The sequence below is a fragment of the Mauremys mutica genome, chromosome 7 (assembly GCF_020497125.1).
Source record: "Mauremys mutica isolate MM-2020 ecotype Southern chromosome 7, ASM2049712v1, whole genome shotgun sequence".
NCBI classification, from domain to species: domain Eukaryota; kingdom Metazoa; phylum Chordata; order Testudines; family Geoemydidae; genus Mauremys; species Mauremys mutica.
Genome location: NC_059078.1, coordinates 3,530,467 through 3,550,669, shown reverse-complemented (window position 1 = coordinate 3,550,669; position 20,203 = coordinate 3,530,467). Strand labels below are relative to the sequence as shown.

General features: G+C 41.9%; 1 protein-coding gene across 7 annotated transcripts in view; it reads left to right on the top strand.

Moving 5' to 3' along the window:
• FHIT (fragile histidine triad diadenosine triphosphatase) overlaps positions 1–20,203 on the top strand; it is a 1,025,256-nt gene that overhangs the window by 211,648 nt on the left and 793,405 nt on the right. The gene's annotated exons all lie outside the window — the stretch shown is intronic.

The window sequence follows — 20,203 nt, the reverse complement described above, 5'->3', positions numbered from 1 at the left end:
TTTTCCTTGTCCCCGTGTCCCTCCTGGACCTGGTGCCCCTTGCACACCAGGGTACTGCCCCCTGGCAGTACCCCTTTCAGTCTCTGGGTCTCCCCTCCCAGGGAACTCCCACCCACTATCCCTGCCTCAGTCGTAGGCTACTGCCAGTCACCAACTAGCTCCCGCTCCCTGGGGCAGACTGCAGTATAAGCCACTCATCACAGGCAAGGCTGGGTTTGGACCTGCTGCCTCCACCTATAGCAGAGCTGCCCCTCTGCAGCCTTGGTACACTCTAGTGGGCCCTTCCTTCGGCATCCAGCCTGAGGCTCTGCTAGGCTGGAGCTCCCCAGCACTGCTCCACCCTCAGTACCTTCCTCAGCTCCCCCAGGGCAGCCTGGTCCCTCCCTCTCCAAAGGCTAGAGGGAGAGTGTCTGTGTTTCTGGCCCACTGCCCTCTTATAAGGGCCAGCTGAGCCCTGATTGGGGTGTGGCCACAGCTGAACCTACTTCCCCACTCAGCCTGGGAACTGCTTACTTCAACAACAGCCCTCTCCTGGGCTATTTTAAGCTTCTCCAGGCTGGAGTGGGTGACTACCCTGCTACATTCCCCTTTGCAGGACAGAGTCTTCTGCCTTACCATTGCGTGAGCCAGGGTGATAGGTGATAGTAAAATCAAATCTAGAGGAAAAAGAGAGCCCAGCAAAACCATTGGTGTGTTAGGTCTATAGCAGAGCACAGCTATTGTAAATCTTTGTGATACTGAGCACCTGAACTGTGTTTCTGACTCCTTCTAAATAATGCCCTCAGGTCTGAAAAGCTGCTTTAATGGCAAGTAGCTTCATGTCTGAAATTTAGTAATTGCATTCAGCAGGAGTGATCTTGTGGGAGTAGTACACATAGGGATGAACTTCTTAGTTGAGGTCCCTGTTTCTGGGACATGGAAGCATCAGTTTCCAGGACGAACAGCTGACCTGGGTTAGGAGGTGTGGGGATCGGCATGAAGGTGAACACTGCCCTCAGATGACTGAAGGCTTCTTAGGCTTCTGGCATGCAAGAGAACTTGATGGGTTTTCACAGCACAGTAAGTTTAGGGGCCAGGATTCAGGAGTAATCCTGTGTAAAGAGTCTATAGAAATTCACAAATGTAATGAATCGCTGTATTTCTCAAATGCTTTGTTTTGTTGCCCAATCATTAATTGCTTCCACCTTCCGGAGATCCAAGGGAACTCCCTTTAGTGGACAGAATGTACCCTAAGAATTCCACAATGGCTGATTGAAGGTGCATTTCTCCAGTTTAGCATACAGCCCATGTTGGTGGAGGTTTTTCTAGGACTTTGCATAATGATGGTTGTACATAGGCTGGTCTTCAGAGTAAATTAGGATGTCATCTAAGTAGACAACCACATAGTGGTCAGGCATATTTCATAAGACATCATTAATTAGATTCAGAAAGGTTGCAGGAGCATTAGTAAGTCCAGAAGCCATCACCAGCTATTCAAAGTGACGAGGCCAAGTGCAAAAAGTAGTTTTCCATTCATCCCCTGACTGGACTCTGGCTAGGTTGTATGCCCCTCTGAGGTCTAACTTCAATAACTATTCTTACCTAATTCAGGAGCTCTGGGATCAGAGGTGGAGGGTATCGATTTTGCACTGTGATTTTGTTTATAATGTGCTAGTCCACACAGAGGCTGGATTAAGTCATTTGCTGGGAGTGTGATGCCTGACCCCAATAGCAAGGAGGTCCGCTTTTACTTGAGCATCAATCCCTGCCTTGCCTGGGCAAGGCATCCAACGTGTGTTTCTAGAGGCTTGAGCGTAAAAGTCAAGAAGCAGGTGTCCTGGCAAAATTTAGAATTAAATGTCATGGTGTGCTGATGCAAGGAGATATGTAGATCATGTTTTCCAACCAGGGGATTCTGAGTTTCAAAGGGAAGTATGGGAATCAGACTAAATAGGAGGAGCTTGTAGCACTCCCAACACATCACCGCCAAAACTGTAGTTTCCTGACTGTTGGGGCGAGACAAGCAGCGAGCCATCAACTGTCTCGACTAAATCAGGGACAGCCTTACACTGTATGAGTAGACAAGTACTTGAGCCATGGTAGTGTCTATGAAGTTGTCTCAGCCACTCTGAGGGGCAGAGGGGAGTTCTCGGAACTGGAGTTGGAACTGGAGTTGTAGGAGTGGGGTCACTTTTGATGTGCGAGGCCAGACACCCAGAGTGGATTGCTGGACAGAGCTTGGTAGAGTTTTCTCGATGTCAGAATAACATTCCTAGCCTTTTCCACCATTCCATTTTCAATGGAAGGCCCTGCTCCCCCACTACTCTCAATTTAATGTAATTTTTGCCCAAATTTCTTGTAGAAATCTAAGGTGATTATTTTAGGGGCCTGTAGAACTGCACACTTTTCCAGCCAGCTCTGTTAAAAGTATATGCTAGATACTTTCCATGGAGGAGAGGATTGAGGATATAATGAAAGCTATGCTGGAGTTGGGGAGCTTTTCCTCTGTGTGAAAGATTTATTTGTATTTTTTTCTAAATTCTGTGTTTTTAAATGTGGGTAATACATGCAAGTGAAGCATGGAACTGCTTTAACTACATGCGTTTAGGGCCAAAACCTCAGCTCCTTACTCCATTTTTTCTAGTCAGAGGATGTCAGTGAGTGGCCGTGGTAGGTCTATCATTCTCTATTTAGCTATAATCCCAGCTACATGGTGGGAATCCTCAGTAAGAGGTATTGTTTTGTCCCATTTGTGAGGCACATCTGACAGGAGGCACTATGACCTTTAGTTGTGAGACTTGGTTCAGACTCACGCATTTTGATAAATCCAGGATTTCCAGTCTGCAGGATTGAAACTGCAGTGGTGTTGGATAACAGACTACTGTCAGAGGTCCTTGCACTTCGGGCTTTTGGGTGGATTTAAACAGTAAGGCTAGAGGTGCAAGTTCAGAATTGTTTAGTTCTCTGATAGACAAAATCCTAACTCCAAACATTGGTTTTGTCAGACCTGGTTGGCTGCATGGCTGTAGAAATACAAAAGGTCACAGTACAGGGCTTTTGCTGTAAAGAACCTGCACTGACTTTTTACAATATAAAGAGTCTGTTTCCTTCCCTGCTGTTTGATGTCATTTAAAAATAGATCTGACCATTGCCTCATACTGAGATAGACGAAAAAGAGAGAGAGAAGAGTTTGGCATTGTTACAAATATCAGGTATGGAAAAAGACTGTAAACTAGTTTCTCCCATTACGCTGCCATTCTAATACTCTCAGGTTTCTACTTTTCAGTACCGCAGGCCCTGGTTATCAGTGTACATAATAAACATTCACAATGACGCTTTGAAATAATTCAACTTTGTAGTGTGTTTAGCTCAAGACTAGTTTAATTTTTAGACTATTGTATTAGAGATATGTGATGCAAAATTGAGGGTTCCGTCAGTCTCCCTTTTTATGTTAATTGACTGCACTTAACACTAAGGAAGGAGTCTGAGGGTCCCTAATTTGTTTTCAAAAATCTTGATTAGAGAAGCATGAACTACCCTTTCCTAGTTGTATTATGGTCTAAATTATCTTCCTGTTTACAAAACCCAGGCAGGCAGGCAGGCAGGCAGGCCTGCACGCTGTTTTGCTGAAGACAGGGAGACAAGGTGGGTGAGGTAATGTCTTTTATTGGACCCACTTCGGGTGGTGAGAGAGAGAGAAGCTTTCGAGCCACACAAAGCTAAATCCAATAAATCCAGAAGTGGGTCCAATAAAAGAGATTACCTCACCCACCTTGTCTCTCTAATATCCTGGGACTGACACAGCTACAACCACATGGGCTGAAGTAAAACATTTTCATTGCGTGACAAAAAGTCCAGTGGCACCTTATAGACTAACAGATGTATTGGAGCATGAGCTTTTGTGGGTGAATACTCACTTCGTCAGACGCATGTGAGACTCTCCTTGCTGAGTCTTGAAATTTTCGGACTTCTTACCTAAGGTTGTGATTTTTGTCTGCGTTACAGTGGTGTAAATCAGGAGGAGAAGAAGAGTGGTCTCGTGATAGGACATGGACCTGGACCTCAGGAGAGCTATGTGTGCCTTTCTGTCTGTGAGCCACAGACTGTATGTGTGACCTTGGCCAAGTCACTTAATTTCTTCATGCCTCATATTCCCCTCAGTTTAAAAAAAAGAGGATAATGCCTCCTTCCCTCAAATGGGTGCTGGGTGAGGATAAAATCCATCTATAGTATGTGTAAATATTTTATGGAAAGGGAAAATGCCTGTGCCCATTGTGTAGTGTGATCCTGTTAATAGCATGTGTTAGGCCAGGGGTTCTCAAACTGGGGGTTGGGACCATTCAGGAGGTTGCAAGGTTATTACATGGGGAGTCGCGAGCTGTCAACCTCCACCCCAAACCCCGCTTTGCCTCCAGCATTTATAATGGTGTAAAATATATAAAAAAGTGTTTTTAATTTATAAGGGGGGTCGCACTCAGAGGCTTGCTGTGTGAAAGGGGTCACCAGTAAAGAAGTTTGAGAGCCACTGTGTTAGGCCTTACCCCACCATCAGCTGCAAGGCTAGCGAATGCACCCAATTAGTCATGCTTTGCATCTGGGGAGGTGAGTCGCTAATTAGCTCCTAGTTCCAGAGCAAGCAGAACTAAGCAATAATAAGTAGGCTGAAGGGGCTCAGCTGGGCGAGAGATGGCAGAGGAGACACATCTCTCTGGCTCTGAGAAGCCCAGGGCTAGGATGCACAGAGACAATGGGGCAGCATAGGCTCCAGCAAGGGAAGCCCTGAGAAACAGTTTGTAAATAGAGAGGAAAAGACTTCAGTAGCCCAAGAGGAAAGGAGAACTTTCAGTTTTGTTTGGACTTGTGTATGATAACTTGGATTGGGTCTGAATTTAGATGACTTGGCCGGAGGGGTGAGCCACAGAAGCAGGTGCTGGGGCCGAAGATAGCAGCAACATCCTGCACCATTGCAAGGGGATGTTGTGAGGGTGTGTGAGCCCTGCCACATAGCATTAACGGTAATAAAGGTAATAATTGGAGATATACCAATCTCCTAGAACTGGAAGGGACCTCGAAAGGTCATCGAGTCCAGCCCCCTGCCTTCACTAGCAGGACCAATTTTTGCCCCAGATCCTTAAGTGGCCTCCTCAAGGATTGAATTCACAACCCTGGGTTTAGCAGGCCAATGCTCAAACCACTGAGCTATCTTTATTGCATTAAGCATGTTGATGTTAAGTAAGCAATGTAAATACAAAATAACTTAACTGATTTCAGTGGTGTTATTCCTGATCTTCTCTGGTAAACTTTACCTATTTGCTTTAAATCTGAGTAGACACACAGACATTGGTTTTATATTTATATAGACATAATATATATTATATAAATATAAAACCAATATGTATATCTATAGTGGATAGAACTTCATGTTTTTCAGAGATTTGATTTTATCTGTTGTGCTTAGTCGATATTTTATTTCTGATGCAGATTGGTTTTGAACATCAGACCGTGAAAATCAAAACGATGAGGTCCCGATAATGTTTTTCAAGTTTGGCATTATATTATCAAGCTACACAAATCAGTGGAGTCAGGCATGCACTGATTTATCCAGGCATGAATAGATTTGCCTTTTTAGCCATTACAGTAATAATTAAAGTGAACACAAACAACACCTCCCCATTTGATATATTTTCATATTTCTTTTGTCCTCGTAAATGCTTTTTGGTTTGCTGCCAGAAGCCTTTATTTTAGTCTCACTCTGACCTTATTTTTATCTCTGTCGGTGGCCTGTTCTGCTTATGACATATCGGTTCCCTCCTGTTTGTCTTCTTCTATTTCTTGTTAGACCCCTGCCTATGGCAGTTCCTTTTCCATATTGTCAGGGGTCGGGGGAGACGGGTTTACACTTTTTTTGGAGGGGGGGTCTGTTTCAGGCTCCATTTCATGGCTTATTGTGTCTCTCTCCTTTCTGATTCTCTTCCTTCCTACCCTCGACACCACTGGTATGCTGTGCATTTCACTGAATTAAGGAGTATTCATCCCCTGCAGTGCCACCAATGTGGAAAGTTGATTATTTCTCTACTGATGCAATCTCTGCCAGTGACTGTTGTTGCATGTGGTACCTGCTGAGATAACAGACCAGTTAAAAACAGACTATTTCAGGATAATATGCCATACACACATTTACTTGAACATTATGCTACTCTTGCACTTGATTAAATTGAGGGGAGATTAGTCTTGATACCCATATTTGCTTAGTGATTAAAACATCAGCTTTTGACCTGCAGGTGGAGGAAATTAATCGTCACAGAGAGAGCGTCATTACTTCCTTTGCCCCTCCTCAGACAGAACAAGGATTTGTAGCTTTCAGTTGGGCTTCCCTGGAGCAAGTGTCACAGGGTAGCAGGCCCTCCGAGGAGAATTGGGCTTAGCCTCACCCGTTGTAGATCAGCTAACTCTCAACTGAGCCTGAGCAGCTAGGAATCAGGCGATTATAGAAGCCAGCAAGTGGCTGGCAGGAGACTCCAGGGCTGGTTCTCAGGCAAGTGGCCTGTCCTGTAGAGTGGAAACTTATAGGGATCAGATAGGCCCATGCAGCTTACCTGGATAAGGGACGATTGAAGTAATAGTCTAGTTTTAATATGAAAAAATAAAGCTGAAGCCCTGAGAAGAGGGTCGAAACCAGCCTGTGTGGCCTGGAGGTCATTCCTTCCTGGGCTGAAGGGACAGTCCAGTAGCCTCCAGGTAGCTGAAAGCAGGGCTCCCACTCTACGGCTACACTGGCTAGTAGCCCTGGCTGGGTAGTGGGTGTACACGTGCACTGTAACGGGAACTTGGGTGGTGAATGGGATGGCATGTCCCTTTAAACGTTTGAGCCCTTCCCAGTGCAAAGCTTCAGTTAGTTTCACTTCTGCTGCCTGAGCAATAAAGCAAGCACAGCAGATAGCTGTATTTGTATTACTGTCAGCTCCCTCGGGGTCTGTATCTCCTTCTCGGCTAGGACTGGATATAACTGGCAAGGCTGTGCGCATTCTTCTCTCCTCTGGGAGAGAGTTCTGTAGTCTCTGGCTCCTGCAGAGGCGCTCCCACTTGTACTCACAAGCCTCTCCCTGTGGGTTGACAGTTTCTATATTCTGGTGGAAAATAGCTGTCACGGGAGGTCATGGTGGGAGAAACAATTTCTCAATAGCTCATGCTGATTCTAAGAGAGCTCCAATTTGGAAATCTAATGGCAAAGAGAGCTCCAAAAGGACCTCAAAGCTGTGGGTCTCCTTGACAGTCTATGAGCATATGCCCTTGATATAGGGGGATGATATAAAGGATGCACATTCTCTAAAACACGTCTGCCTTCTGGATTCAACTTGAGCCAGCTGCATTTCATCCCCGTGCTAGGCTAAACATGGAGACAGTTTGGAGATGATGCTCTTTACATTTGATGTAAAGGAGATTGGAACAGCACACCACCATCCTGGCACCTCCAGCTGTGTTTTCTCACCATCTCCACCAATGGCTTCATGTAGATGCTGAATAATATGGAAGAAGGGCTGGAGTCGTGTGGCGCTTTGAAATCGAGGGCTTTGGGGCAAAGGGGCAGTTGCCCATAATGATCCTCTGGAAGCTCCGCAGTGGAACATAGTGCTTGGGGCTACATTTACAGCCATGCAGTTCAATATCCACAGAAAAGTTGCAGCAGGGCAGAGGGAGAACTTAGGGTTAGATTCCCTAGGCCAGCAAAAGTTCTAAATTGGTGTGTCTCTCATTCAGCAGCCGCATGCTAGGATTTGCTTTGCTCACAGGGCGACGTGATACTATCTGGCCCACAGTCATCCAGAGGACAGTGTTTAGCAATACACATTTGAACACATTTTCCATCAAACCAGGCCTCTGAAAAGAATCCAGAACAAGCCTCAAGCTTTTGTTGTTTGTTTGTTTTTTTAATAAAGCACAAATTTCCCCTTCTGAGGACGTGGCGATGCATGAGCCTCTCAAAGGAGCAAAGCTGCTTGGAATTTAGGAGCAATTGCATAGTATGGCTGCTGGAAATGTGAAGATGTTTTAAAGGGCATTTGGTTCCTGCTCCAGCATCTGGGCAGTGCTGACATAAACCCTGATACTTCTACACCAATATTTGTTTCACTGGTTCCCTTGGCAGTGGATTATGTTTGAAGAATGTCTAGTTTGGGACAATTCTTAAAATGAAAAAACATTTAAAATAAAGAACCTGTGACTTTTTTTTAAATGTAGCTTTTAGGACCTGTTTTTAAAAAGGTGCTAAAAGGTTTTAAAACTTTTTCTAAACGTGAAATGCTGCAGGGCATTGTTTGCTTTGAAAAGCAGTAAGAAAGTAGAATTTTCATTATATATTACAGAACGTAGGTCATTTGTGTGGGGCATGGCTTCATCAGCATGAATTTTGTCATTTGAAAGGCTGCTGCACCCTGTAAAGGTTTATTAATCTTTATTTAATGTGTTAGTGTGAAAAAAAATTAAACATACAAAGAATAATGCTCCAGTATGCATTGTAAAGTCCCTCTGGGTGTTCGATCTATATTACTCATATCTGTGAAAGGTAAAAATGCAAGTTTTATTACCTAAGTACAAGACACAAAAGTCTATATTAATTTCACAGAATGTGTAAAAAATATGCAAATATGAACAACTCCAGGGAAAACAGAACAACACAATATTCCAACCTTTGAAATTATGGAGTTTAATAAAGACTTGGTATGAAGCAACATATGAAATGTACTTTTTTTTTAAACTAAAGCTTTTGCTGTTAAACTATGTTTAGTATTTTTCATGAAAGACTTCATATTTTCAAGCACTATGAATCACATTGCTGACTGAAGGATTTGGTTTGTATCTCATGAACATAAATTTTGGAACCTTTTTTCACTGCATGTTTCAAGATGATTTAATATATTATTTTATACTGCAGTGCTACCTGCCCCAAGTGTTCAAAAATCATGAGTCAGCCCCACCCCCCCAACATTATGAGATTGGCTCAAACATGAGATCTTAAACACACACACACACACACACAACTTGGAGGGGTCTTTTTATTGGCTTTTTTTGGTTTTGGAACTCTTGGGTTTCACTTGGGTCTCATTTTCAAGCTTTTTTCCACAACCATGAGAGCTAGAAACTCTTCTTTGAAAAACAAAAGCAGAGATTCCAATCTGATCAGAGGATTTTGGAAGTTGGGGCTTTAAGAAAAACAATCAAATATTGTGAAATATCTGTCTCTGAGCCAGAGAAGGAGACAGAATTTACCAATGTACATTGCCAAAGAGCCACAGTAATGTCAGCAGCCCTCATCAGCCCCCTGCCACCCCCAGCATCTCCTGCCCACCAGCAGCCCTGCCGATCAGCACATCCCCCTCCCTCCCCATGCCTCCTGCCTGCCGTGATCAGCTGTTTCACAGTGTACAGGAGGCTCTGGGATGGAGGAGGGAGGAGCAAGGGTGCAGCAGGCTCAGGGGAGGGGGCAGGAAGAGGTGGGTGCCTTGGGGTAAGGGATGGAGTGGGGGCGGGGCCTGGGGTTGAGGAGTAGAAAGTTGGCACCTGTAGTTGCAGCCCTGGAGTCAGCACCTATTCAAGGAGCTACATATTAACTTCTGAAAAGCCGCACGCAGCTCTGGAGCCACAGGTTGGTCACCCCTGCCTTAGGCCTTCCCATTGGGCTTGATGCCTTGGGTGGTGGCTTCCATTGTTCAAGTTATCACTACATAAAGGACATTTAATTGCTCCTTTCATTTAGCCCAGGGGTCAGCAACCTTTCAGAAGTGGTGTGATGAGTCTTCATTTATTCACTCTAATTTAAGGTTTTGTGTGCCAGTAATACATTTTAACATTTTTTAGAAGGTCTCTTTCTAGACGTCTATAATATATAACTAAACTATTGTTGTATGTAAAGTAAATAAGGTTTCAAAATGTTTAGAAGCTTCATTTAAAATTAAATTAAAATGCAGGGGCCCCCCGGACGGGTGGTCAGGACCTGGGCAGGGTGAGTGCCACTGAAAATCAGCTCACGTGCCGCCTTCGGCACACGTGCCATAGGTTGCTTACTCCTGATTTAGCCTGTATGAAGGCTGTGTAGCACATCCATCGGGTTTAAGCAGGTTAGTTATTGTCTACAGATCAAAGATCTCCTTGATGGCTGCCATTAACAGCTTCCAGCATAACAACAGCATGAGATAGGTAATAAAGAAAAACCCCAGGTAGGTAGCAGGTGCTCATTCTGAGGGGATCGTTTGTTTTAACTCAAAGGAAAAAGGTGGGTGAGGGTACTGTATAAAGTGTCTGCCTAGTATAATTCTACATGACACTTATAGTAGATTTGCAATTATCTGAAGTATTCAGCTGCAGCTGAAACTTTTGGAAAAGTAAAAATAAAAAAAAAAATGAGAGCACATCTAAACAGCACTGTTAGCAAGCAAGGATCACATACAACAATAGTCATATTATACAACTATTACATATTCATTTATTTAAACCAAGAAATGTAATAGTCAAACTCATGTCTTACAAGAACTTTCATCTTCAGAACTTTTGGGTCTTTTATGATGCATACTTTATATAAAAACACATAGGTATATTTTATAAACAGCTCCCCTTGTAAGTTCTGCACTTTGGTTAAATAGCATGTGATTAGGTGATAATAGTGCTAATTGTTTGCTAGACTAACAGCACTAGGGGATCAAAGGTGCTAATGTGCTATGTGTTGTTAAAATGCTGCTTTAGATTAAAATGTTCCCAGGCCAGGACACAGACAGGTGTTTCAGATTAAAGGGAGCTTTTGTAAATATGGGTTTGGAAATAATCCCCACTACTGCTGGCATTCATTGGCAAGCTGGGTTGCCATTTTAGCACACGGGCCAAGGATGAGAAGGATACTGGTACCAAATTATGCTCTGATATCTGAGTGTTCCTGTAAGGCATTGTGGCAGTTTGAATATTTATAGAGGAGTCCAACGCTGAAAATTGATTGTAAAAAGGCACCATGATGTTCCATATTAGATGTCAATTTTCATGTCAAATGTTTGGTTAAGTTTAAAAGTAAAAATATCCTTTTTTCTAAATTCTAACCATGGAAACTCAGTCTGGAAGCTCTGCACATGTAACAAAGTCTTTGCAGGCCAAATTAGGGCATTAGTTACACCTATGCAGCTCCACTGCTGTCATTTGGATTGCACATGTGCAGCTGATTGAAACTTAATGCATTAGTTTGTTGGTGCACAAGAATGGAGGCAAGCTCTCTGTTTGCTGTGTTGTCTGTGCAGTGCTAAGGAGGAAAAAGCAGTGAAAATTCAAGGTAAAATGATAAAGATGGTGACTACAGCTCTGTTAAGTAAGAAGATGCAGGTTTTCTGCAGTTATTGTTTAAAATAGAACACACTTCAAGTTTGATAGTTTCTTCCTTATAGGGGGAAGTGAAGCTCTTATCTTGGATCTTCATAATCTGGTTCTATAAAGTCCTCTCTAGATGCGCATAGGAAAGGGTTATTTGGAAGTCAGTTTTCCACGGTGAGTTCAGGGCTAAATTAGGGGGTCTGGAAATGTTCACGAATGTAGCTGAATTCCCTTTTCCTAGATGGGGGATAGCTTATGGACCGTTTTGGTACTGGTTTAATTGTAGAATCAGATATACCGTAGTTAAATTAATACAATCCACTACTGTAGATGTAGTTATTCCAGAATAAAGGTGCTTATATCAATGTTTTTTTTTCCTCCTGTAAATTTAGCTATTCTCCTTAATACCTCTAAAAGCTGTGTGTAGACTTTAACAGTCATGGTAGAGTTAATCAACATGTTCTTAATGATGAAGTTGATGGTTTTTCTTCAATGCTCCCTTGTTATGTATACTGGTGGAAGACTTATTCTCCCTTCTTAGGTGTGCTCTAGATACTGAAATATGTTCTCTCTCTTGTCCTTTTGGCTGCTTTAAATGTTTATCTGTGTGAAGGTCCTAATTTTCACTTTCCTTTTTATACTGGGCTGTTTGTTCTCTCCATGTTATCCTATTCCAGGTCCTTCAGAACAGCTGGATGCTTTGCACCCACCGTGTAACTAGTGCTCTTCTATAAGCAGAGTGAGCTTTGAAAGAGTCAGTACGACCTTGCAAAACAACAATTGCAAAACTGATCTTAATTCATGAGTTCTTCTCTGTTCAGGTCAATGTACCCTGCATTTGTCTGCACAAAAAACAGCTTGCTGACCTCTTCTCTATAGGTTGATTTCCCATAGAGCCAAGATAGGCACACTTCTGTAACTTTGTGATGCAGCAGACCATTTGTATCTTGGGTCAAATTGAACCCTATGAATGTTAGAATAAGTCAGTGTTTCATTTTATTTGTATTTAAAAATGAAGAGCACGAATGCTATACGTCATGGAAATCTGCTGCTCCAGTAGGCTTAGAGCTATTGAGTTTGTGTTTACCAAGTCTTGGAGCTAGAGAAGGTTTTTAATCCCTCCCTTTCTCCAGGCAGGCTGCCTGCCTGCCCCATCTGCACGCTGTGTGGTGATCTGCCCTGCTATTGCTCCTTACCTTTCTCACTTTGTTCAGAGGCAGATGTTCCCTCAGCAGTTCTGAGGGCTCCTTTCTCAGCACTATTGCCATTTTCTTCCTCTGCATCTATCTTGGTCTCTCTGGCAGAGGGAGAGTCTTGGGAGGGGCGCCTTAAAGAGACTAGGTCTCATGTCTACTACACCCTGGCTCAAAGAAATATGCCCCCTGGGCTGTAAAAACAGCACTGCTGGAGTCAACCTGAGACAGGCACTCTGATGCAGTGAAACTCCCTGCTGAGACCCTGGGAAAAACCTCTAGTGGCTCCTCAGAGCAGCTTGAGGTCGTTTTGCTGCATCATTTAATCCCTTCATCATCTATGGTCCCCAAGACCAGGAAATTCTTCCCCAGCACCAGCCAGAGAGGCCACACTGGCCCACTTCCACTGGCAAGAGGAGTCTAGATTGTTTTTTTTTTTCTTCAGGCCGTGCTGGTACCACCTCCAAGAGAGGGGCTCTTGAGAGTTCTGGAGAATGTCTGCACATACAGCTTATCTCTAGATCTCGGTGCTTTACAAAGGAAGGTCTCTGTATCCCCTTTTTCCAAGTACATACACCGAGTTATTAATAAAACTTAGGATCCTATGTCTCCCATTCCCATGTCGTAGTCACTAGACCACTAGCTTCTTTGCAGTCCTCAAATACTCCATGTCAGGCAAGTAGAGGAAATGAGTATACAAATATGAACCCTCATTGACTACTAGGAAATTCAGAGCTAACAGTTGATTTTGGTATAACGATGTATCGGAAAACAATAAAATGCCTGATTATTCTGTGTTTAAACATATAGAATTCCTTCTCTATGGTTTTGCTAGTATGTGCTGAAATCTAAAATGCATAAAGCACTACTCCTCCTGGGACTGACACCTGTCATTTGGTTTTAATCATTAACTCAATCTTAAACCAAGCCACCTATTTCAGAGTAAAGGAAGATATTGTCATGAAAAGTTAATGGCGCTTGAGTTGTACCATTTTGTATTTGAAAACTTGTTTTCAATTTAAAAAAACTTGTTGGACTATATAGATGCTGAATATTTGTTTTTGTTTGTTTGTTTGTTTACCAAATGGAGAGCAAGAATATATAAAGAGCAAAACCTGCTGATTGTTAAAGGATTTTCATATGGGTGCACTTAGGGAAAATAATTCTACTAGACAACTTATTAAGCAAGTGCTTTTCTCTATATGCCCTCTTTTTTTTTTTTAAATCCACTCTGTCTTCATTATGCAGCATATTCATAATATATTAAAGGGGGGAAAAAACCATGATTCCATGCAGAATGGAGAACAAGTGAAGAAACTGTGCATTTTCCTCCTTGTTTTAGTTTTTCAGAGATGTTTTCCTGTGTTATTTTGAAGTGCTCTGCTATGACCTCCTACTATTAATCTGTTCTACCTCTCAGCTCTCTGTAGACATATAGCTATCTGCCTGTATTTAGACAGCATTACAGTTTTTGAAGGACACAAAGCACACATTTCAAGGATTTCCTATAGCTCTGGATACAGAGATAGGTGGTCAAAGTTAGTCAATAATGCAGGCTTTTATAATTACACTGGTATTGTAAAAAGAACAGGAGTACTTGTGGCACCTTAGAGACTAACACTGGACACTACAGTGCTAATAAGCGACGGTCACATAAACACCACCCTATACCAGAAACCTACTGACTGCCATACTTACCTACATGCCTCCAGCTTTCATCCAGACCACACCACACGATCCACTGTCTACAGCCAAGCTCTACAATACAATAGCATTTCCTCCAACCCCTCAGACAGAGACAAACACCTACAAGAGCTCTGTCAAGCATTCTTACAACTACAATACCCACCTGATGAAGTGAAGAAACAGACTGACAGAGCCAGAAGAGTACCCAGAAGTCACCTACTACAGGACAGGCCCAACAAAGAAAGTAACAGAACACCACTAGCCCTCACCTTCAGCCCCCAACTAAAACCTCTCCAGCGCATCATCAAGGATTTACAACCTATCCTGAAGGACAATCCATCACTCTCACAGATCTTGGGAGACAGGCCAGACCTCGCTTACAGACAGCCACCAAACCTGAAGCAAATGCTCACCAGCAACCACAGACCACACAACAAAAACACTAACCCAGGAATCTATCCTTGCAACAAAGCCTGTTGCCAACTCTGTCCACGTATCTATTCAGGGGATACCATCAAAGGACCTAATCACATCAGCCACACTATCAGAGGCTCGTTCACCTGCACATCTACCAATGTGACACATGCCATCATGTGCCAGCATTGGTCCTCTGCTATGTACATTGGCCAAACCAGACAGTCTCTACATAAAAGAATAAATGGACACAAATCAGACGTCAAGAATTATTACATTCAAAAACCAGTCAGAGAACACTTCAGTCTCCCTGGTCACTCGATTACAGACCTAAAAGTCTCAATATTACAACAAAAAAACTTCAAAAACAGACTCCAATGAGAGACTGCTGAATTTGAATTAATTGCAAAATAGACACCATTAAATTAGGCTTAAATAAAGACTGGGAGTGGATGGGTCATTACACAAAGTGAAACTATTTCCCCATGTTTATTTCCCACCCCCCCACACACATACACACTGTTCCTCACAACTTCTTGTCAACTGCTGGAAATGGGCCATTTTGATTACCACTACAAAAAGTTTTTTTTTCTCTCCTGCTGGTAATAGCTCACCTTAGTGATCACTCTCGTTAGAGTGTGTATGCTAACACCTATTGTTTCATGGTGTGTGTGTGTGGATGGATGGATGGATAGATATCTCTTCCTACTGTATTTTCCACTGCATGCATCTGATTAAGTGGGCTGTAGCCCACGAAAGCTTATGCTCAAATAAATGTTAGTCTCTAAGGTGCCACGTGTATTCCTGTTCTTTTTGCGGATACAGACTAACATGGCTGCTACTCTGAAACTGGTATTGTAGTCGTCCTTTTTAAAATGGACATACTACTTATTCATTGTATTTCCTGTACTAAGAATGAAAAATACCACAATAAGGGATTGTATGTGGTAGATTTAATTCCTGTGGCTAGTAAATTTTCAGTGATGGCCAAATTTCATGTGTGTATGCTTCAGAGGGCAGAATTTGGGGAATACAGACTCTCCTCTTTAAACAAAGATTGAAGTGTACCTGTTAATGCTTTTTAGGAGCTTCTTTTGGATTTATTTCTCTGCCAAATAGAAACCAGCTGACTAATGTTCATATTCAGTGATTTTTCTTCTGTATCATAGTCTACTGTGCCTTGCTTTGGTGACCTTTGACTTGAAGTGCAGTGAAGACCGTTTCTCACAAAGGGTCCGATGCAGTGCTCATTGAAGTTCAGGGACAGACTCCCACTGACTTCAGCAGGCAATTGGATCAGGCCCCAAAAGGGCAGACTGAAGCTCTGTCCTGTATTTACTCGGGGGTGGTTAAAGGCAAATACTCTTCTCATGTCTGACCTTTTCAGTGCCAAATGGAATGCTGACCTGGGGCTTGCACAGATTTTGAAGGACTGGAAGAGAGTCTGTTTAAACCTCTTGTTCTTAATACGGGCTACTGGGAACCAAGTGTTGGAAATATGGCCATGTAAGTGCCTAAATGGGAATGAACTCTGCTGGAAAACTGACCCTGAATGCAGGGCTGAGCGCTGTTTGGAAATCTATCCCTACAATCTTTCTCCTTTTTTTTTGTACTTTACACCAGCAGCCAGTGTGCCTGTGTGTCCATATGGGATTTGCTCTCCTGTGTATTAGTTCAGCTTCCTAAGAGGAGTGACTTGTCTCTTATGGGAACTGTCTTACCATAATGATAAAATAAAAACTTACAAAGAAGCTGATCTAGGTCATTCCTGCAGGACCTCTTCAAATACTGACTGATTTTTGTAGCGAATTTTGATTCTTGAGAACATTCGAGCCTCAATCCAATCTGAAATTGACCTCTTTGTTGCCAGTTTAAAATCTTAGCATTTTCCATGCCTCCTTGTACTGTGATTGTCTCAGGTCTTAAACTATATGCATGGTCAGTAATTATATGGGAAGCCTGCAGAAAACAACCTAGGGTAGGCGCTCAAGAAGCGGTGATTCACTAAGCGGCACTTTATTCTCTGTCAGGCCTGGACTCTAAACAGTTCAGGAACACAATTAGATGAGACCTGACATTCATACAAAATAATGAATAATATTTGTATGATGTATAAATAACCTGCAGTACTCACTGCCATAAGACACCATTGAGAGCAAGGGTTAGATTCTCAGCCAGTGGAAATTATCTCAACTCCAGAAAAGTCAGTGGAGTTAGTGGGTTACACTAAGAGTTGAGTGGGATGTTAAATATACATCTGGATAATAAGAACATCCATGCTTACATAATGGATTTCATTTTTAAATTCAGAGAGCGAGCACTGTGAAGAGGCAAACCTTCATGCTACGAATGCTAATCCTAACTTAACAGGGACCTGGTTCCAGGTGTCCACAATTCCAGGTTCTACTGTGTGCCCAACACAAGTCCAAACTCTCTGTTCTGACTTTCATGTGAGTAATCTTTGTACTTTAATGGGACCACTTGCATAAATAAGGGTATGTCTGCACTCAAACAGTACAGCTGTAGCACATCAGTGTAGATGCTACCTATGCTGACAGGAGGAGTTCTTCTATCAGCATAGGTAATCAACTCCATGAGAGGCGGTAGCTAGGTCAGCAGAAGAATTCTTCCATTGACCTGGTGCTGTCTACATGGGGATTTAAGCTGGCGTAACAACTCCCCTCAGGGGTGTGGATATTTCATGCCTCTGACTGAGCTAGTTTTAAACCAACCTAATTTTCTAGTGTAGACCATGCTTCAGACTAGTCACTTACATTGAAAGGACTGGGCCCAGTAGCATGAGCAAAGAGATGAATTCTTTTCACCTTATTCAGGAATTGAGGTATAAACTCTCCCTCCTCTCACCAAGGTGAGGACTTAAAATATTAAATTGCAGTTTTGTTGTCTTGAAAAAACACAGAAATTTTAGACGAAAAATTGTTGAAATGTTAAGCATAGCTAGCTAAAAGAAAGGCAGGCAATACTATAAGAAACTCAACTTTTGCAGCGTCAATTTCTCTGCTTTGCATATTTTATGGCAAAAATGTAACAAACAATCCAGTATAAACTACACATTTCAGGCCCAATTCTGCAACCTTTACATACAGAAGTAATTCTTATTCTACCCTGTAAGACTTCTCACATGAGTGGAAATTGCTCAGGTGAGTGACATTTGCAGAATTGGGCTGTTCACCAGAAAAACAGGGAAGGAAAAGATTGTAAAACTGGCAGCATTTTCTGTAAATTAATTTTCACTTTGTGAACTTGAAATATCTGCTAAAATTAATTTTCAGTGATTTCCAGTAACAGGGCAAGCGGCAATGTTGCACTGTATAGCAGGAGTTTGAAACTGATGTAAAACAAATACGCATCCAGCTTTTTTCCCCACTAACATAAACATGTGCTGCAGTAAGCAGTTCTAAAGTGCACATGTACAGGCAGAATTGCTACAGAAAGATTAACCTCTGAAATCTTAACACTTTCAACCTTACTTGTATGCTGTCAACATTAATATCATATACTGCATAATACGCTTATTGTGTTGGGAAATCTTGAGTACAATAGTCTTTAAATAAAAAGTAAGTTGATTGGCTTTAATAGAATTAAAAAAAACCCTACATCTTAAAAGAAGAAAGTGCCTTTGCTTCTCCCTTCAAAATATCTTTGGGCCAATTTCTCCTCTTAGCCAAGAGTCTCCTCTGGAGTTACTCTCACTTCAATCAGTCTGATGAAGTGGGTATTCACCCACGAAAGCTTATACTCCAATACATTTGTTAGTCTATAAGGTGCCACAGGACTCTTTGTTGCTTTTTACAGATCCAGACTAACACTGCTACCCTTCTGATACTTATCAGTGGATTACTCTACTCCAGATTTACAATGGTAATAACTGGGAGCAGAATCTGAACTCTTATTTCAACCACAACTTCTAGAAACAGTTTTTGCTGAAGTTTTCATTTGTAAATTCAAGGTTTTATACTCATTCAAAAGTATTGTAGGATAATCATACAAAGAGACTTTTCAAGCTATATATAGACAGCTTATTCTATGCTTCATCCTTATTGTACCTTCGTGTTTCTGTACTATCCAGTAAAGTTCTCTAGGGGGATCCTTATCACGTTAAAAACAAACAAACGGGGCATTTTTCAAGGTTTTTAACTATCAGCTTCTGTGATTAAAACTGTAAGATTTCTTCAGCCGGACAGCCTATACAGACTTCTTGGAACAATAATTAAGCATTTTACAAACAGGTATAATCCTTCAGTGTACTGAAAAGGTAGTGGAGTTTTTATTTTTATTTATTTATTTATTTTTTAAACAAAGGATTGTGCATTAAGGCAAATTATTTCCCCAAATATTTTACTAAAAAATTTAAAGGCTAAGAAGTATTGACCAGCTGGTAAAGTCTTTCTTTTAATCACACTGTAAGTGTGCTTTTGTTTAAACAAAACCAAATGTTAACATACTTTTAAAAAGGGGAATTTTGTGTAGGGGAAAATATTCAGATGTCTTACTGAAGATATAGATATATTTATCTTCCATATTTTTAACAATTTTCTCTGGTATTTTATTTGACTAGCTGTAATTAACCAAAGACATACTGAGTGTCAGGACCAGATCGGCAATGCGATACTTCTATCCAAATGCAGCAACCATCTCCATTAGCAATGGTATGCTTTTGGCAGCTTTCTTGGTACAGGCATTGTTTTTTGTTGGTTTTCCATCCTAATAACGTGTTAAATGAGGAATGCTGCTATGTGGTCAGGAATCATGTGATCATCAATAAATCTTCTGTAGTGTGATCAGATCGCCAGTGACAGACATAGATTGAACATCTAGACAGACTGTCTTATGTACCTGGAGATTGAATGCCACCCAGATAAAACTGCAAACAACTAGGCCCTGTAGGATTTGCCTTCATGATGAATTTAAGATTCTCTCAAAGACTCTTTATTCTGAAGTGTGTGATACTGCATTTGTGACATCACAATTCTGTGGCATTGGATAATGATATCAAACACAGAATTATAATTTTGCTACAGAAACAAATTTCTGCAATTCCAATGTATCTCGCTCTCTCTTTTTCAAAGCTCAGTGAAAAGGACTTTTGTGTTTTCTCTTTACCTGAACGACCACAGAGAGAGGCTAATTGTGAGGCGCTTCTGTGAGAACAAAAGAAGATAACTGTATTTTTAAAAAGCAGAAGAATGAGACAAAAAAGAAAGGACTCTTTCAGGATGTTTCTCCTTCCACAGCCCAGCAATCACCATCTTGAGGGCTCAGTATTATTGACTCATTGATTTTTTTTTCCATTTTTTTTTATATATCCTCTTTCACAAGACTCAACAAGCTTTATAGAAGTACCAACTATCATAGAATCATAAAATATCAGGGTTGGAAGGGACCTCAGGAGGTCATCTAGTCCAACCCCCTGCTCAAAGCAGGACCAATCCCCAACTAAATCATCCCAGCCAGGGCTTTGTCAAGCCTGACCTTAAAAACCTCTAAGGAAGGGGATTCCACCACCTCCCTAGGTAACCCATTTCAGTACTTCACCACTCTCTGAGTGAAAAAGTTTGTCCTAA